This window comes from Nicotiana tabacum, chromosome 16, assembly GCF_000715075.1.
Source record: "Nicotiana tabacum cultivar K326 chromosome 16, ASM71507v2, whole genome shotgun sequence".
Taxonomy (NCBI): Eukaryota; Viridiplantae; Streptophyta; class Magnoliopsida; order Solanales; family Solanaceae; genus Nicotiana; species Nicotiana tabacum.
The window spans coordinates 96,774,500-96,792,527 of record NC_134095.1 but is presented as its reverse complement, the minus strand read 5'-3'; the positions used below and the strand labels follow the sequence as shown (position 1 = coordinate 96,792,527).

Here is an 18,028-nt window from a genome sequence, read left to right as displayed (position 1 = left end):
ATACCATGGTGCGGGCATATAACCAGCATCCCTTTAAAGCGCTCCCATATTTCATGCAGTGTCTCCATTGGTCTCTGTTTAAAACTCAAAATTTCATCAATTTGTTGAGCAGTCTTATTGGGTGGGTGGAACTTGTTATGGAATTACCTGACTAACTCATCCCAAGTTGTTATAGAATTTATGGGAAGTGAGTTTAGCCAAGTCTGGGCAGCTCCTGTCACTGAGAATGGAAACAATAACAGCTTGATTGCTTCAGGAGTTACGTTGGGCTGCCTTTGGGTTTTGCAGATAGAGATGAAGTTCTTCAAGTGCTGCTGAGGATCTTCGACTTGCGACCCCGAAAATAGTCCCTTGTTCTGAAACAAGTGCAGCATGTTATTCATAATTTGGAATGACTCAGCCTGTATCTGCGGAACTACAATGGCTGTGGACAGATTTTCAGCTGTGGGTTGTGCCCAGTCATAGAGAGCAGCCTCTGGCACTATTGGTACCGTTGGGTTTTCCTCGTGATCCCCCATGATTGTTTCGAATTGTGCAGTTGTTTGTTGTTGTTTGTTTTTCTGATTAGCCCGATTCAAGGCCTTGAAAACTTTCTCGGGATCTGATAATGCTTCAAATACTTCACCAGATCTCGATGAGATTCTAGGCATGCACTTCTTTCAATTGTAATTGATAAAACCGTTAATTCCCCGACAACAGCGTCAAAATTTGATCACGCCCAACTATGCCTTATAAAAGGACAATGCGGACGTTGCAAATATAACTTGAGTATTTATGCCCAGAGTCGAATCCGCAGAGAATTAACCTATCAATTACTTTCGTTGGACTTACTAAATTCTTTAGAATCAACTTCCCCAAACGTTGTGAATAACAGTTGATGGTATATTTAATAACTAAGATTGAAAGTCAATAAACAGTTGTAAACTAAATATGCTTAAGTTGTGAACAATAATGAGAAGGTTCTAAGGTAGTGATTTCCCCTATTGATGGAATCCCTTCTGTTTATGTTTCATATAGATTTACCAACACATCTCTATCAACCATGAACACTCTTTTTACCGTGAATCTCTCCCGAGTAATCACGGTAATTTACTAGACGCACTCTCCCGAGATACGCTAGCTGGCTTTGTTTATTACAGTTCACTTTTGATTGCAACCACGACTTCGTTATCCCTAATCCCGCCTTTAAACCCGCAGTTATAGATCCCTCTTATGCTTTGGGAGTGATGTTGTTCAACAATTACCTAAATATGCACTCTCTCCGGAGTTATGCATACTAAATAAGCACAGCTAATTGAGGATCCTGTCAATTAACTACAACAAATACGTAGTTGAACAAATAGAGATTAAACTGGCAAACTATATGAAACATAATCAAGAAGTTCATCATTCAATAAGTTCCATCAAAACCATAGATAAAGGATTTAGCAACTCATGACAATGGGTAAATAAACTATGAAAATATTCATGATCAAAAAATTTCCAGAAAAATAAAGAGAAGAAGAAAATATGATGTTTTGAGTGATCTCTCACACTTGTTTCTCTTGCCAAAGTACTCTCTAAAACATTACATGCCTCCCTTGGGCGAGTTCTATTGTTTAATATAGGGTTTTGGACTAAAAATCCCGTGTTTTGCACTTCAGTCCCTCAATTTTTCGCTTCCTATCGCGGTCCTACCGCGGTTACGCCAGGACCGCGGCCAACTAGCCTCTCAGAATCCGCAACAACCTTTTGCCGCGGTCCGACCGCGGTTACGCCGGGACCGCTGCCTTCGCGTGGTGCACTTAGCGGATATTGTAAGATTGGCCTTTTTTTCTCCGTAATTGATCCCAAAAGTACTCCATAGACTTCTTTTATTGTATATAGCCTGCAAAGCATGAAAAGCACTAATCAGAACATTTTGTTATCACTTTTTACCATAAAAACTATACAAGAAGGTGGTTCTTTAGGGCCTAATTATAATCCAATTCACCTATTATCACCTTACCAATTACAAAATTTCACATTTTTCATATAAAATCCTCACTGAAGAATTGCTCCCTGAACTAACAACAAAGATCACCAATGTACAGTTATCACTAAAAGTATAATATTTGTAAAACTAAAAAATTAACGGTTATCAACAAAAGCATGATATTTGTGAAACTATAAGCTTATCCATACTGAGTGTTTGTTCCAAGCCAATGAATATCAGACATATGTCTTTTAATAATTAACGATAGTTAAGTGATATGTATTTTTACTTGAATATGTTGATTCTTAAGATTACTAAATATTTATTCCTTAAGAAGGACAATGATATTAAGAAATGTGGAACAACGAATCAATGGAAGAAAAAACTCTCTATACTTAGAGTCATGACCAACCGTCGACTAAGAATACTTCAACAAATACTGCTAATGACAAACAATTTAGAAACTATACGAAAATCATTATATAATACCAAATTTGGATTAGTTATAGAGATATGCTCAAATGAACCAAGCGAAGATGCCAATATAGTCGAATTATGTTAGATTTGCACAATAATTCACAATAGAAAACAATGGCAAAAGAATAAAAAGGAGGAAAGATATTGAATTAAATCGTTATGTTATCTTTCTCCTAGTTTCGACGTCTTGATACTGGATCCCTTACTCCGCCCATAACGCAAGTCTCATTTGCTATAATTGAAGAAACCTTGTGCAAATTACTGCCATATCTCATAACCTCACAACTTTTTGTTTTTGATTAACAAAGGATAGTATATTAAAGATAGGGAATTAAAAAAGATAATATGTAAGTTAAATAATAAAGATGGAATTCAAGAAACACCAATTCTGTTTTCTTAATGAGAAAGAAAAGGAAAGGACGTCATTTTTTATTTTTAAAGAAGTGACTGTTGAATATTTTAAAATAGCAGATAAATAGAAAAAGAGAAATTTTCATAAAGCACTATATTTTGGTAGTAATTAGCCATTTATAGATATCATTTGCTATATTACGGATTATAGATACCTTTTGTGTGGTTATAAGATGTATTTGATGTATTTAAGTTATTGTATTCATGAATACAGTAGCAAAAATAGGCATGAATCAGGGAAGTCCAGCTAATTAGTTGTTGTATTCGAGTGTTTCGACTGTATTCATGGAGTGAAACATGGGATTACAGCTGGACAGATTATTGTATTCGACTGTATTCACGGCGTGAAAAAGGGGATTACACTATTTTTAAAATGGAAAGTGAATCCATTAACATAATAGACTCCTAATATAACTCAACAAATTCAATTATAACACACAAATTTTGTATTTTCAGTTATAAAAAAGATTCTCAACCGAAAAATACCCCAAATACATAGCAATCTTCAGAGAAATTATATAATACATCTTAATACATAAATTATATTAATTAAAAAAAATATATGAATACATTCATGGCATATAGCGAGACAGTGAATATAATGAAATACATATAATATAGCGGGATACATTGAAATACAATGAAAAAAAAGACAGTGAATACAATGAAATACATGGAATACAACGAGAAACATTGAATTACAATGAAAAAAACGACAATGAATACGATGAAATACATGAAAATACAGCGTGATACATTGAAAATACATTGAAATATATTAACAGAAAATCAAGTTGCTCATCCCCAAACTCCGTCGTCTTTGCTCAAGAACAAACCCTAATTTCCGGCGAATACGTCGTCGAGCAACGAAATAATCCACCTAGTATCTGGTCTACTATATCATCTTCCGAGGGTATTATCAGAGGGTGCTGCCTCTCTTTCATCGGAATTAGAAAATGCACAGCAGATGTTTGAGGACCTTGCAGCGTCACTCACAGACCGCATTCGCGAAAGAAACAATTCGCAAGTTTTACCAATTAGTCACGTTGCAGCTGATGAAGATAATTCTTTGAGAAGAGATGCTGCTATCATACGATCAGAACGTCAGACTCTGGAATCAATTGTGGAGACAAGCTCTACTACGTCATCTGTTTCTTCCTCTGGGATGTATCTAAGTAGAGAGAGAAAGAAAATGTGTAACTGATTAGCATATTTAGTGACATAGGGCTAGGAGGTAACCAAAATTAAATATTTTGCTATAAACCTTAAAAGGTATCTATAGAATATAATTTTTTTAAATATTATTTATTTAACATAAATAAGGTGTTAACCTTTGCTATAAGAGGTAAAAATTCCATAGAAAAATAGAGAAAGCCCCAAATATTGGAGAAAAAAGCGAAAAGCAAATCCTGATAACTCTTCATATTCTTAATTAATGTCCTTACATTTATTAGACTTAAATAAGTGTTGTGATGACCCAAAAGGTCATCACTTGATTTACGAGTGAATTCTGCGTTCCGAGGCCTTAGAAGTCTCCTTTTTCCTCAGTTCAATTTGCGTGCGTGGTTCGGGCACATATCCTGAACGCTTTTATGGGGAAATGTGATGAAAATATTAATTTGGCCTTAAAAATTGAATTTAAGTTGACTTCGGTCAACATTTTGGGTAAACGGACTCGGACCTGTGATTTGACGGTCCCGGAGGGTCCGTAGGAAAATATGGGACTTGGGCGTATGCCCGGAATCGAATTCGAGGTCCCAAGCCCGAGAAATGAATTTTTAAAAGAAATTGTCCTACTGCAAATATAAGAGTTTTTGGAAATTTGATTATATTTGAAATTTATGGTATCGGGCTCGTATTTTGGTTCCAGAGCTCGGTATAGGTTCAATATGACATTTATGCGTCTGTGAAATTTGGTAAGAAACGAAAGTCATTTGATGTGATTCGGACCCGTAGTTGTGAAATTTGATACTTTGAAAGTTTTGAGATTTTTCTTAGATTTCTATGCTAAATTCGTTGTTTAAGATGTTATTTTGGCGATTTGAACGCACGAGCAAATCCGTATGATATTTTTAGACTTGCATGCATGTTTGGTTTAAAGTCCCGAGGGCTCGGGTGAGTTTCGGATAGGCGTCGGGGTGATTCGAACTTAGAAAATCTGGTGTTTTTGTTGTCTGCTGTTTGCTGGTGTCCAGGTTTTTGTTCTATGTGATCACATAGGTAGGTCCGCGATAGCATAGAGTTAATTCTAGGGGTCATCATTTGTTCTATGCGATTGCATAGGTAGGTTCGCGATAGCATAGAGTTGATTCTGGGGGTCCGTGATAGCATAGAGTTAATTCTGGGGTCATCATTTGTTCTATGCGATTGCATAGGTAGATCTACGATAACATAGAGTTAATTCTGGGGGTCACCATTTGTTCTATGAGATTGCATAGGTAGGTCCGCGATAGCATAGAGTTAATTCTGGGGGTCACCATTTGTTCTATGCGAACGCATCCAATCGTGTGCGTACGCATAGGTTCCCTGCCCAATTATTTTAAAACAGTAGCAAAACGGGATTTCTTCAAAACTTCATAGTGTTTTCACTTAAACTCGAACTTGGGCGATTTTTGAAGAGGGACTTCACCACAAAGCCATAGGTATGTGTTCTTAGACTTGTTTTCTTCAATTTTCATTAACACTCATTAGATTTCTAGGCATAAATCATGAATCTTTATGGTAGAAATTGGGGATTTGGGTAGAGTTAGGGCTTTTTGAATAATTGGAATTTAGACCTCTTTTTGGGGTCGGATTCCAAAACTAATTGTGTATTCGTGCTCGTGGGTGAATGGGTGATCGGGTTTTGGTCCAAACCTCGTGTTTTGACCAAGCGGACCTGATAACTATAATTTCTACATGTTTTATACCATTCTTACCTAAGCTTTGTGCATTAACTGCCATAAATTAGTCCCAAAATGCTTACAAGTTGCGCTTGATTGCAGGTTTGAGCGACAAGATGACAAATACCAAAGATCGGCTCAAAAAGGAGTGAAATCTGCCAAGTGTCAAAAGACAACTGAAGTGGGGAACAAAATGACCTGTGCGGTCCGCACTGATGTGTCACGCGGCCGCACAGGAGAGTTCAGAGGCTGGGTTATTTCAAGGTTTCCCTGCGCGGTCCGCACTGCTTTGCCACGCGGCCGCGCAGGATAGTTCAGAGACCATGCAATTTCCAAGTCAAGATGCGCGGTCCGCGCTCCTTTCCACGCGGTTCGCCCCCAAGAGTGTCAGAGACTTAGTCATTCAAGGCAAAAGCTCACGCGGCCGCACACCTAATCAGTGCGGTCCGCATGGATGAAGTTCAGAGAGGGTAGATTTGGACCAAAACACCCTACGCGGCCGCGCGTCACATTTGTGTGGTCCGCGTCCCCAGTGTCAGAAGCAAGATATGAAGACCCAAACCCCTACGTGGTCGCACGTCATTTGTGCGCGGTCCATGCCAGACCCTCAGGGGTATTTTTGTCCAGTTTTTTCCTGTGTAGTATAAATAGGACATTTTACTTTTTAGAGGAGGAGTTTTTTTTTTGGTTTTTATCAGATAGCAGCTGAACTCGAGACTTCATAGTTTTAGCCTATTTTGGGCAATTTCTTCTAGTATTAACGTGGATTTGAGTAGATTAACATTGTAGTTAATTATTATGTCAATTTCATCTACTATTTCTTCAATTTTTGTTTCTATTATGGCTAGCTAAACCCATTAGCTAGGGTTGTGGCTCAACTAGTGTGGGTAATTAATGGATGTGATTGTTTAGTGCATGAATGATGTTGGGTATTTGTTATTTGGATTAATCTTATGTTTCATTAAGATTTGGTGGTTGCAAACACTAAGTCTAGCGTAGTGAGTCTTGACCCTTCTTGAGAAAGAGAGTCTATGACCCCAAGATTAATTCCAACAAGGAATTGGGATGGACCCATGAGAATGGTAGTCCCAATTAACGGGTTAAACCTCGAGAGAGTAATTACCCAACTTGAATCATAAGTTGCTTGGGCAAATTGGCCTACCCAATTGGTCTCGAGAGAGTCAATTGGGCAAAATCACTCTCTCTACCGAGAGGTGTGAGAGTGGGTGCAAAAGTGCAACGGTTATAGCATAAGTCCCATATTCATCATTCTTGCATTAGGAATCTCTACCCGTTAGTTGACCACCTAGGTAAATGCCACGACCCTAGTGCCTTTCTCTATATTGCATACAACTTAGAATCAGTATCTTAGCCTAACTTAGCTTTAAACTTGTAGTTGATAATCAAAAGAAAACAAAAAATGTTGGAAGATCAATTAGGAGCTAAAATATAGTCCTAGACCATACAAACACTCAACTCCAAATTGAAGCTCCCTGTGGAAAATTGACCCCGATACCACTATTGGGTAAAAGTATTAGCGCCCACTCTTCCTTAGGTTGAGTCCGCTGCGATCACTTTTTGGCGCCGTTGTCGGGGACCTTTACGGTGTTTGACTATTTGTTAGCTAGTTTTGTGTTTTGCTTCTTTTTCCTTCTTTCTACTTACTCTATTTGTGTTAATTCACTCAGGTACCAATGGCTTTAAACGCACAATATGCTATTAGTGTGGGAGTGGAGGAGGTGGAAGACGTAGAACAAGAGGAGGTTTTACCCCAAGCACAAAGACGGGGTAGAAATGCTAATGCAAATGTTAATGCTAATGACAACATACCAGACCCTCCTCCACCTCCACCAAGAGTGGCACCAAGAGTTCTACCCAATCAAGGGTACGCAAGTGCAATAGTTCCTCCCCGAATCCGGGCGGGGAACTTTCAAATCACCAATGTCATGCACACCTTGCTCGAACAACGAGGGTACTTCACAAGCGCCTCAGACCAAAACGCATACAAGCATTTGAAAGGGTTTGTGGATACTTGTTTGGGGAGCAAGCAGACAAATGTTTCGGAAAATGCACTGAGGTTAAGGCTTTTTCCCTTCTCACTTCGGGGGAAGGCATTGGATTGGTTGGAAAGACTCCCAAATCATTCCATAATTACTTGGGATGAGTTAGCCGATAAATTTATTTCCAAGTTCTTTTCTCCTAGTCATATGGCGGCTCTTCGAGATGAGATTCTAGCCTTCAAGCAAGAGCCGACGGAGCCTTTACATAAGATATGGGAGAGGTTTCGGACGATGGTAAAAGAGTTCCCCCAATAACGATATAAATGATGTTATGATCCAACAGACGTTCTATCCGGGTATAAACACAACAAACCAGTGCATTGTCAGTCAGTTGGCCGGTGGTAATTTTATGAAGCTTCCATACAACGAAGCTTGTGATGTTCTTGATGAAATGGCCGATACTTCTTCGGCATGGCAAAGCCGGGCTAATGTTCCTCAAGGTGATCCTAATGTTATACACTTGCATAAGGAGTTGCATGATCACGGCCAAGCCATTGCCGAACTCACAACAACAATGAACCAATTGGCTAAAGCGCAACTTCAACAAGTTCAAAATCCGCGCCAAGTCAATGCCATGGAGGGAGTGAATATGATGAAAAGAAGGCAAAAAGGGCAACAACAACCTCAAGAAAATTTTGACAACTATGATGATGGTGGTGGATATTTGAATGAAGGTTTTGATGACCAAAGTGAGGAAGTCCAATATGTCAACAACTACCAAGGGAATAGAGGTAGTCAAGGGAATCAACAATGGAGACCCCAAGGTAATTGAGGCAATCAACAAGGTGGCAATTGGAATTACAATAGCAATCAAGGAGTCAATTGGGGGAACAATAATTCGGGGAATCAAGGTAATTGGAACGGGAACAACAATTGGAACAACAACAATGGTGGTCAAGGTGGTTGGAACAACAATGGTGGTCAAGGTGGTTGGAACAACAATGGTGGACAAGGTAATAGGGGGCAAGGCTTTCAAAGGCCCCCAATGTATCAACAACCCAATAACCCGCCTCCGTTTCAATCTCAAGGGTCGAGTTCGTCGGGAAATGACATGGGTCGAATAGAGAACATGTTTGAGCAAATGATGAAGAAGAATCATGACTCCGATGCTCAATTGGCCTCCCATAACACTTCAATCCATATTTTGGAAGTACAACTCGGGCAAATTTCGCAATCTCTCAACACTCGCCCAAAGGGTGCTCTACCAAGTGATACGGTAGTAAACCCCAAGGGTGGGCATAATAATCATGTGATGGCGGTGACCACGAGAAGCGGAAGAGGCGGTGATGTGCAAGCCTCAAGAGGTAATCGAGTTGTGGTTGATGAAGAAGAGTTGCAAAATGATGAGATCCCGTTGGTAGTTGAGGATGTTGTTGAACAAAGTGCAAGTGATGATGTGAGAATTGAAATTGATGAGGGTGAGGAGGAGACTCAAGAGGCCGTAAACCCGTCTAGGGAACACGTTATTGATATGCCCGAACCGGTGGTACCAAAAGCCAAGGCACCCTTGCCTAGACCTCCTCCGCCATATCCTCAAAGGTTGGCCAAGCAAAAAAGTGACAACCAGTTTAAAAAATTCATTGAGATGATGAAGAGTTTGACTATAAATGTGCCCTTGGTGGAAGCACTTGAACAAATGTCGGGATATGAAAAGTACATGAAGGACTTGGTTACTAAAAAGAGATCGATGGAGTGTGAGACAATCAAGATGACGCACCAAGTGAGTTCCATTGTACATTCCATGGCTCCAAAGCTAGAGGATCCCGGAGCATTCACAATACCATGTACCATTGGAAGTGCCGATTTTGCAAAAGCCCTATGTGACTTGGGGGCAAGTATCAATCTCATGTCATATTCGGTCTTCAAGACCTTGGGTATTGGACAACCTCGTCCAACTTCTATGAGGCTTCAAATGGTGGACCGGTCAATGAAGCGGCCTTTGGGGATTATTGATGATGTCCTTGTTCATGTTGATAAGTTCATATTGCCGGCCGATTTCGTGATCTTGGATTGCGAAGTGGATTTCGAGGTGCCTATGATTCTTGGAAGGCCCTTCCTAGCTACGAGGAAGGCCTTGGTTGATGTGGAAGCGGGAGAATTGACCTTCCGTGTTGGAGATGAAAAGGTGGTGTTCCACGTGTGCAAATCAATGAGGCAACCAAATAGCACCGAGGTATGCTCGTTTGTTGACATTGTCACGGCGGTGATAGTGGATGACACAAGCGCAATGGCAAATGTTGAGGACCCACTTGAGGCCGTGTTATTGAACATGGATGTTGATGATGATGCTGGAAGGGTGGAGTGTGTGAACTAGGGATGTGTACGAATCGGATCGGATCGAATTTAGCATATTTCGGATTCGAATTTCGGATTTCGGATTCTAGAAAATGCAATCCGAATCCGATCCGAATTATATCTGATCGGATCGGATTTTAAATTTTTGGATCGGATCGGATATCGGATCGTATTATTATGTCTCAAAGTTAAACTAATATGTATATTTTCTTTGTAAAAGAGGCAATACATTAAGAAAAATTCATTTTTATGCAATTATGAGAGTATTATGGTGTCAATATAGCTAAATCTAGCAATTGTAAAGATAATAACTTGGAGGTTGATGTAAATTAAAGTGTAGTATTTATACATGTCCTAATAATTTCGAATTTCGGATTGGATTAGATTAAAATATACCAATCCGAAATCCGATCCGAAATTCGAAATTTTAATAAACATAATCCGAAATCCGATCCAATCCAAAATCCAAAATTCAAAATTGAATGGATCGGTTCGGATTTCGGATATCCGATCCGAATGAACAGCCCTAGTGTGAATGCATTACATGGCATGGGCTCGTATTCTTATGAACCGAGGAAGTTATCTCTTGATCTTGAAAATCGCAAAACTCCACCCACCAAGCCATCTATGGAGGAGCCACTGGTGTTGGAGTTGAAACCACTTCCTCATCACCTTAGGTATGAATTTCTTAGTCCTAATTTCACTTTGCCGGTTATTCTTTCTTCTTGCTTGACTAATGTGCAGGTTGACGCCACTTTGGCGGTTCTTCAAAAGCGTAAGCGGGCGATTGGATGGACCTTGGCGGATATTCGAGGTATTAGCCCCCGTTTTGCATGCACAAGATAATATTGGAGGAGGATGCTAGGTCGACTCTTGAACATCAAAGGAGACTCAATGAGGCCATGTAAGAGGTGGTCAAAAAGGAAGTCATCAAGTGGCTTGACGCCGGTGTGGTGTATCCAATTTCTGACAGTTCGTGGACTTCTTCGGTACAATGTGTGCCAAAGAAGGGAGGAATGACGGTGGTGACCAATGACAACAATGAACTTATTCCAACTCATACTGTGACGGGTTGGAGGGTATGCATGGACTACCGGAAGTTGAACAAGGTGACTAGAAAGGACCATTTCCCATTGTCGTTCTTGGACCAAATGCTTGATCGTCTTGCGGGCCGGGCTTTCTATTGTTTTCTGGATGGGTATTCAGGCTATAACCAAATTCTCATTGCCCCAGAATACCAAGAAAAGACAACCTTCACATGTCCTTATGGCACATTCGCCTTCTCTCGAATGCCATTTGGATTATGTAATGCACCGGCGACCTTCCAACGATGTATGATGGCAATCTTCACCGACATGGTGGAGGACATATTGGAGGTCTTCATGGATGATTTTAGTGTGGTTGGGGACTCATTTGTTGAATGCTTGCAAAACTTGGATCGTGTGTTGGCCCGATGCGAAGACACAAACTTGGTTCTCAATTGGGAGAAATGTCATTTTATGGTAGAAGAAGGAATTATGTTGGGTAACAAAATTTCAAAAAGAGGGATTGAGGCTGATAAGGCAAAAATTGAGGTTATCTCAAGGCTCCCTCCCCCTACTTCTGTCAAAGGGGTAAGGAGTTTTCTTGGACATGCAGGTTTCTACCGAAGATTCATCAAAGACTTCTCTAAGGTAGTTAACCCGTTGTGTAAATTGCTAGAGAAAGATGCCAAATATGTGTTCGATGAGAGATGTATGGAGGCTTTCGAGCTTCTAAAGCAAAATTTGACGACTACCCCCATCATTACCGCACCAAATTGGAGCTTGCCCTTTGAGCTCATGTGCGACGCTAGTGATGTTGCGGTGGGGGTGGTCTTGGGCCAAAGAATCAACAAAATGTTCCATCTGGTGTACTACTCAAGTAAGACAATGAATGAAGCTCAAAGGAACTACACGGTCACCGAGAAGGAATTGCTTGCCATTGTTTTTGCCATGGAGAAGTTTCGCCCATACCTTATGGGGGCCAAAGTGATTATTCATACCGATCACGCTGCCCTTAGGTACTTGATGATGAAGAAAGATTCAAAAGCGAGGTTAATGAGATGGGTGCTTCTTCTTCAAGAATTTGATTTGGAGATTGTTGATAGAAAGGGTAGTAAAAATCAAGTGGCGGACCACTTGTCTCGATTGGAGGAGGAAGGGAGGCCTTTGGACGGCCTTGAGATAAATGATGTTTTTTCGGATGAACAACTCCTCTCGGTTTCAATGCTAGACATGCCATGGTTTGCCGACATTGCCAATTATCTTGTTACCGATGTGGTTCCATATGATCTCTCTTCAAACCAAAGGAAGAAGCTCAAGCGGGATTGTTTGGACTACTATTAGGATGAGCCTTATCTTTTCAAAATTTGCACTGATGGTGTAATTCGCCGGTGTGTGCCCGAAGAAGAGCAATTGAGTATTGTGAAAGCTTGTCACTCTTCGTCCTATGGTGGCCATCATGGCGGGGCAAGGACGACGTCTAAAGTGTTGAGTTGTGGTTTCTATTGGCCTTCTTTGTTCAAGTATACCGGTGACTTTGTGAAAATATGTGATGAATGCCAACGTGCCGGAGGGATTTCGAAGAAAGATGAGATGCCCCTTAACATGATTCTAGAGGTTGACATTTTTTATGTTTGGGGGATAGACTTTATGGGACCATTCGTAAGTTCTTGTGGCAACACCTACATCTTGGTAGCGGTTGATTATGTGTCGAAATGGGTTGAGGCCATAGCTTTGCCGAATAATGAAGCTCGAAATGTGGTGGCGTTCTTGAAAAAGAGTATCTTCATGAGGTTTGGCACTCCACGTGCTATCATCAGTGATGGGGGTTCTCATTTTTGCAACCGGGCTTTTGACTCTTTGCTAGCCAAGTATGGGGTAAATCACAAGGTAACCACTCCTTATCATCCTCAAGCGAGTGGCCAAGTTGAGGTGTCCAACCGTGAGATCAAGAGTATTTTGTCCAAGACTGTTAATGAAAATAGGACCGACTGGTCGAAGAAATTGGATGATGCTCTTTGGGTTTATCGTACAGCTTTCAAGACTCCGATTGGTATGTCGCCGTATCGGTTGGTGTTTGGGAAGGCTTGTCATCTTCCGATAGAATTGGAACATAAGGCTGTGTGGGCCCTGAAAAAGTTGAACTTAGAATGGGATGTCGCTGCAATCTCCAGGTTGAGAAATTGAATGAACTTGATGAGTTTAGGTTTCATGCTTACTCCAGCTCGTCCTTGTATAAGGACAATATGAAGTACCTTCATGACAAGTATGCCCGAGGGAAGGAATTTAAAGTTGGTGACATGGTTCTTCTTTTCAACTCCCGGTTAAGGTTATTTCCGGGCAAGCTGAAGTCTAAGTGGAACGGCCAATTTGAAGTGGTTGGTGTAACTCCTTTTGGTGCCATTGATCTCAAAAATAAGAATGGTGAAGTTTTCTGGGTCAATGGCCATCGTGTCAAGCACTATTTGGGCAAGATTGATGACAACCATGTGGTGGCACTCATTCATTTGAAATGACTGTGATGGTAACATGCGTCGTGCCGCGACGTTAAATCAGGCGCTTCTTGGGAGGCAACCCATGTCTTTTTCTTTTTCTTTGTTTTTCTGTTGTAAAGTAGGATTTTTGAGCTGATAGTTTGTGAAGTGTTGTAGGGATAATGTTGAACCAGTGCAGGGCAAAAGTGCAAAATGGTCAGTCTCTGAATATTGCCTATGCGGCCGCGCAGCAAAACAGTGCGGTCCGCGTAGGTTTGAGCAGCTGATGGGTTAAGGCCTAGAAGACCCAGCGCGGCCGCGTGACATTTCTGTGCGGTCCACGCTGGAGGACCCAGAATTACATGCTCTCTAACAAAGTTCCCACGCGGTCGCACACCAAAGCAGTGCGGTCCGCGCTGGGATGGCTGAAAGTACCAAGTCATTGAAGACTTCCACACGGTCGTGCATCAAAACAGTGCGGTCCGCGTGGATTGAACAGCTAATGTGTAGGATGCAAAATCCAGCGCGGTCCGCGTCCCTTTTTGTGCGACCGCGCTGGTAGGTAGGTACTGGGTCCCATGGCTTTTCTATAAATAGAGGCCTTGGGCCTCATTTTAACCTTTTCGCCAAATTTACACCTAAGCTATTGTTTTCACTGTTCATCAAGACTAATTGTGCACATCCCTGGTAACAACTCTCATTCATTTCAATGATAGTCTAATTTTTGTTTTGTTTAATTGCTTTCTCTACTAGTGTAACTTCTTACTTTCGTCTTTTCCTTCTTAGTTTAACTGTTAGCTTAGATTTTTGTGTGTTTTAGTTTAATCATGGGCATAGAATCTTGTTAAATAACTGAGTAGGGACACTTAGGACCCAAAAAGGTGAACAAAAATTGGATTTAATTGAACAAACACCCGGCTCAGCTAAATTAGCCCTACGCGGTCGCGCAACATTTGTGCGCGGTCCGCGTGCCATTTGTGTGTGGTCCGCGTGATCCCAGCACGGCTGCGGTCCAAAACAGTGCGGACCGCGTGTGAAGAGTTCAGAGAGGTCAACATTTGGATATTTCACCTGCGCGGACCGCGTACCATTTCTGTGCGGTCCGCGCTGAACCAACGCGGCCGTGGTCCAAATCAGTGTGGACCGCGTCGGTTTATTCAGAAAGGTATGTGTGGGTGTCAGTATACTGCACGGACCACGTGCCTTTTGGTGCGGTCCGCGCCCCTCTGTCTGTGTCACTGTGTCTGCACTCTTTGCATTCAACTGAACTGTCTACTTCACCTTATGTGCTTCTACTAACAATGTTAGACATGTATTCCTTGTAGACAATGGTTCAAAAACGAGCGGGAAAAGAAAAACAACCCGGGAGAGGTGGTTCCTCCCGAGGGGGGAAAAGCAAGAGGATTGTGAAACTCACTCCTAAAACTAGGGAATTGATAAAGAAAACCCGGAAGATAATTCGGGAAGCTGATAGAGCTGCATCTCATTCCACGGGGAGTGAGTATGCACCTTCACGGAGCATTACCTCGGAGTCTGCCCCCACCCACATGTCCACTTCATTTCAGCTCCGTGATTCCCCTTCCCCGGATCATGGTAATGTAGCCTCCTCCAAGAAGCCGGTTAATGTCATCTCGGACTCGTCTGATGAGTCTGTAGCAAGAGAAGAAGAGCAATACTCCACATCTCCCAAAGCTTCATTATCAGGGTAGAGTGGAGGGTATGCTGAGGGAGGTGAGCCACAGGTCGGAGGGATAGAGTGTACTAGAAAACCGGAGGCATGGGCAGACAGGTTTGTTAGTGAGGTTGCTTTCCACAAATTCCGGGAGTGGTGGCCCAAAAGGAAACTGATTCCGGAGAGGCAGTTCATAGATGCTGATCTTGTCCCTCTCAACCCCCATGTGAAAGCACAATTCCGCACTAGAGAGGGTTGGGGCTTCTTCAAAGAACGCGTTGAGATGGCGAATGATCATATGGTGAAGGAGTTCTATAGTAATGTTCACCATATAGTTCGGGACTCAAAAGCAACTAAAGTGAGGGACAAGACAGTTGTGTTTGATGGCAAATCATTGAATGAATTCCTGGGGTTCGAAGAAGAGGATGAATCGCAATATTTAGAAAAACTAGCAATGAAAGAGGAGGTTCGTCCTTGGTTGGCCGAGCACTTAGCAGCCCCGGGTACAGTCCCAGTCTGGTTGAAAGCACAAGAAAAGATCTTTAGGAACACCCTGAACTTTGAAGCCAAAGGGTGGTTGACTTTCGTGTGTAGTCGACTTGACTCGTCTACACATGATCACTCCATTCCCCTTCCTCGTGCTATCTTAGTAGCATCTATCATGGAGGGTTTCCCTCTGAATGTGGGTAATATTATGTTGAGAGTGATTTCTACAGTTGGTCAGGAGACCCAAACAAACTACCCCTTCCCAAACACACTCTCTTTGTACTTCAAAGAATTGAAAGTGAAGAAAAATAAATATGATGTCAAGGTACCTCCGGTGGCCGGTACTCATGGTATAGTCAGTTGGGTCCAGACAACCCGAAGAGGGGCAAGAAGAATGTGGCATCCACTTCCACCGCACCTGGCCAGTCTGAGGAGCCAGTGGTCATTGAGCAGCCTAGTGAGCCTTCCACCATTCCTGCTACTGACGAGGCATTGCCTCCAGGTCCGTCGTCAGCAGCTGGTCCTTCTATTGTAGCTGACCCGGTAGTCCCTTCATCAAAGACTCACCGGTTCACCGCAAACCAGCTCACCCATTCCCTTGCCAGTTTGAACAACTGGATGTCAGCTGCAACATCCAAGTTGCCTACATTGACCACTGCTGTACAGGCATAGGGAGCACCAGTTACTGTTGATATTCCTTCCTCCATTGAGGATTCACTGAAGAAGATCCTGGCCAACCAGGAAAAGATGATGGCGACGCAGGATGCCTTGACTAAGGCGGTTGGGGCACATGGCAAAGCGTTGGAGAAATTGGCTCGGGAGCACAAGAAGCTGAGGAAGCAGAAGGCTTCCAAGGAGTTAGTGACATAGTTGAGAGTGGATGTGGACAAGCTCATGGCGGATCAGTTGCCAATTGACCTACTATTTGGGGATCCGGCTGTAGAGCCAGCAGTAGCACAGGTACAGGAGGAGGAGCAGAGGCCGAGGAAAAAGAGGAAACTCCCTAGCACTAAGGGAGTTGTGATTGAGGTAGCACTGGTTCAGGAGAGTCCCTCCACTGCCCCACCAGTTGATGAGCCAGTTCTTGAGCAGGCACCTGTCCCAGCAGCACAGCAGCAGCAGGCCGGGGACCAGTTTGAGGTCCCCACCAGTATAGAGGACTTAGGAGCCACTGACCAGCACAGGGTGACGGATGAGGCTTGAGGGGCATTTCTATATCCTTTCTTTCATGTTGGTGCTTATTTTGATAGTTAGCATTGGGGACAATGCTAGCTTTTATTCGTGGGGGTGTGGCCCTACTATTTTGATTGACTGTTGGATTACTGTATATATTATTTTACTTTCAGCACATTCGTAGTTGTAGAATGGCTTGTATATAACTGTTCATTCTAGATGCTCTTAAACTCTATGTATATATTTATTTCCCCTAGTTGTATATTCTACTCCCCTTTTGTACATATTCATTCGGTTTTCATTTTGGCTTTCTATTTTTCGTTAAAAAAATTTCATTTTAGTTGTAAAGTTAGGCTCGTAGCCTTTTTGTTTTGTTTTGGCATTTGCAATAAGCCCTTGGTTTTCTTAATGCCACGGTTCTTTCCAAGGGTAGAGTGTTGTGCGAACCGGGTGGCTCTTCCCAATGATAGATGGCGTGACAACCTTCTTAAGGGTTTGAGTCCGTTTTTGATTTTCAAGTTTTTGTAGTTAAGGGTACCTCAGGCAAAGCTTCACTTGGGCCTAGCACATTTGCCTTTGATCCTATGGTCAAAGACATTATGTTGTGTTTAGGATGGTGAAAGTTGTGGCCTTGAGACTCTTGTGTCGACCAAACAATCATCATGTGGTCATTTTGGGCCATTGTGCGCTTGAATCATATCTAAGGTCGTTGTGGGCCCTCGACTCCGTCTTTGGCAATCCTTGAGTGTGTGTAGTGAGAATTTGAATCGTGAGCCCAAGTACCGAGCCGATGGCCTAGAACCTGCCCTGAATGTTTGTTGAGGCGAAATCATAGGTGGAACTTGACTTGAGACGTGATTATAGGCTCTCCTTAATTCAAAATGCAAAATTTGAACAATTTCCATGACCTACCAATGAAATAATCCCTAGTTCACCCCTTTTGAGCCTTAAACCTTTTTCTTTCATGAACCAAGCTACAAGCCGATACCCATTCTTAATGAGACCCTCTCTTGGCACCCAAATCTTCCCTTGAGTAAATGGAAAATATCTAAGTTTGAGGGGGAGAGACAAGAAAGGCATCATGTGGTAAAAAGGCGCAAAAGCAAAAGAAAAGGAAGGCAA

General features: G+C 42.1%; 1 non-coding gene across 1 annotated transcript; it reads left to right on the top strand.

The window, feature by feature from the left end:
• LOC142170825 (small nucleolar RNA R71) lies at positions 1-107 on the top strand. Its single transcript, XR_012700438.1, has one exon. It is a non-coding gene; the product is annotated as a small nucleolar RNA R71 (small nucleolar RNA).
• The last annotated feature ends 17,921 nt before the right edge of the window (positions 108-18,028 follow it).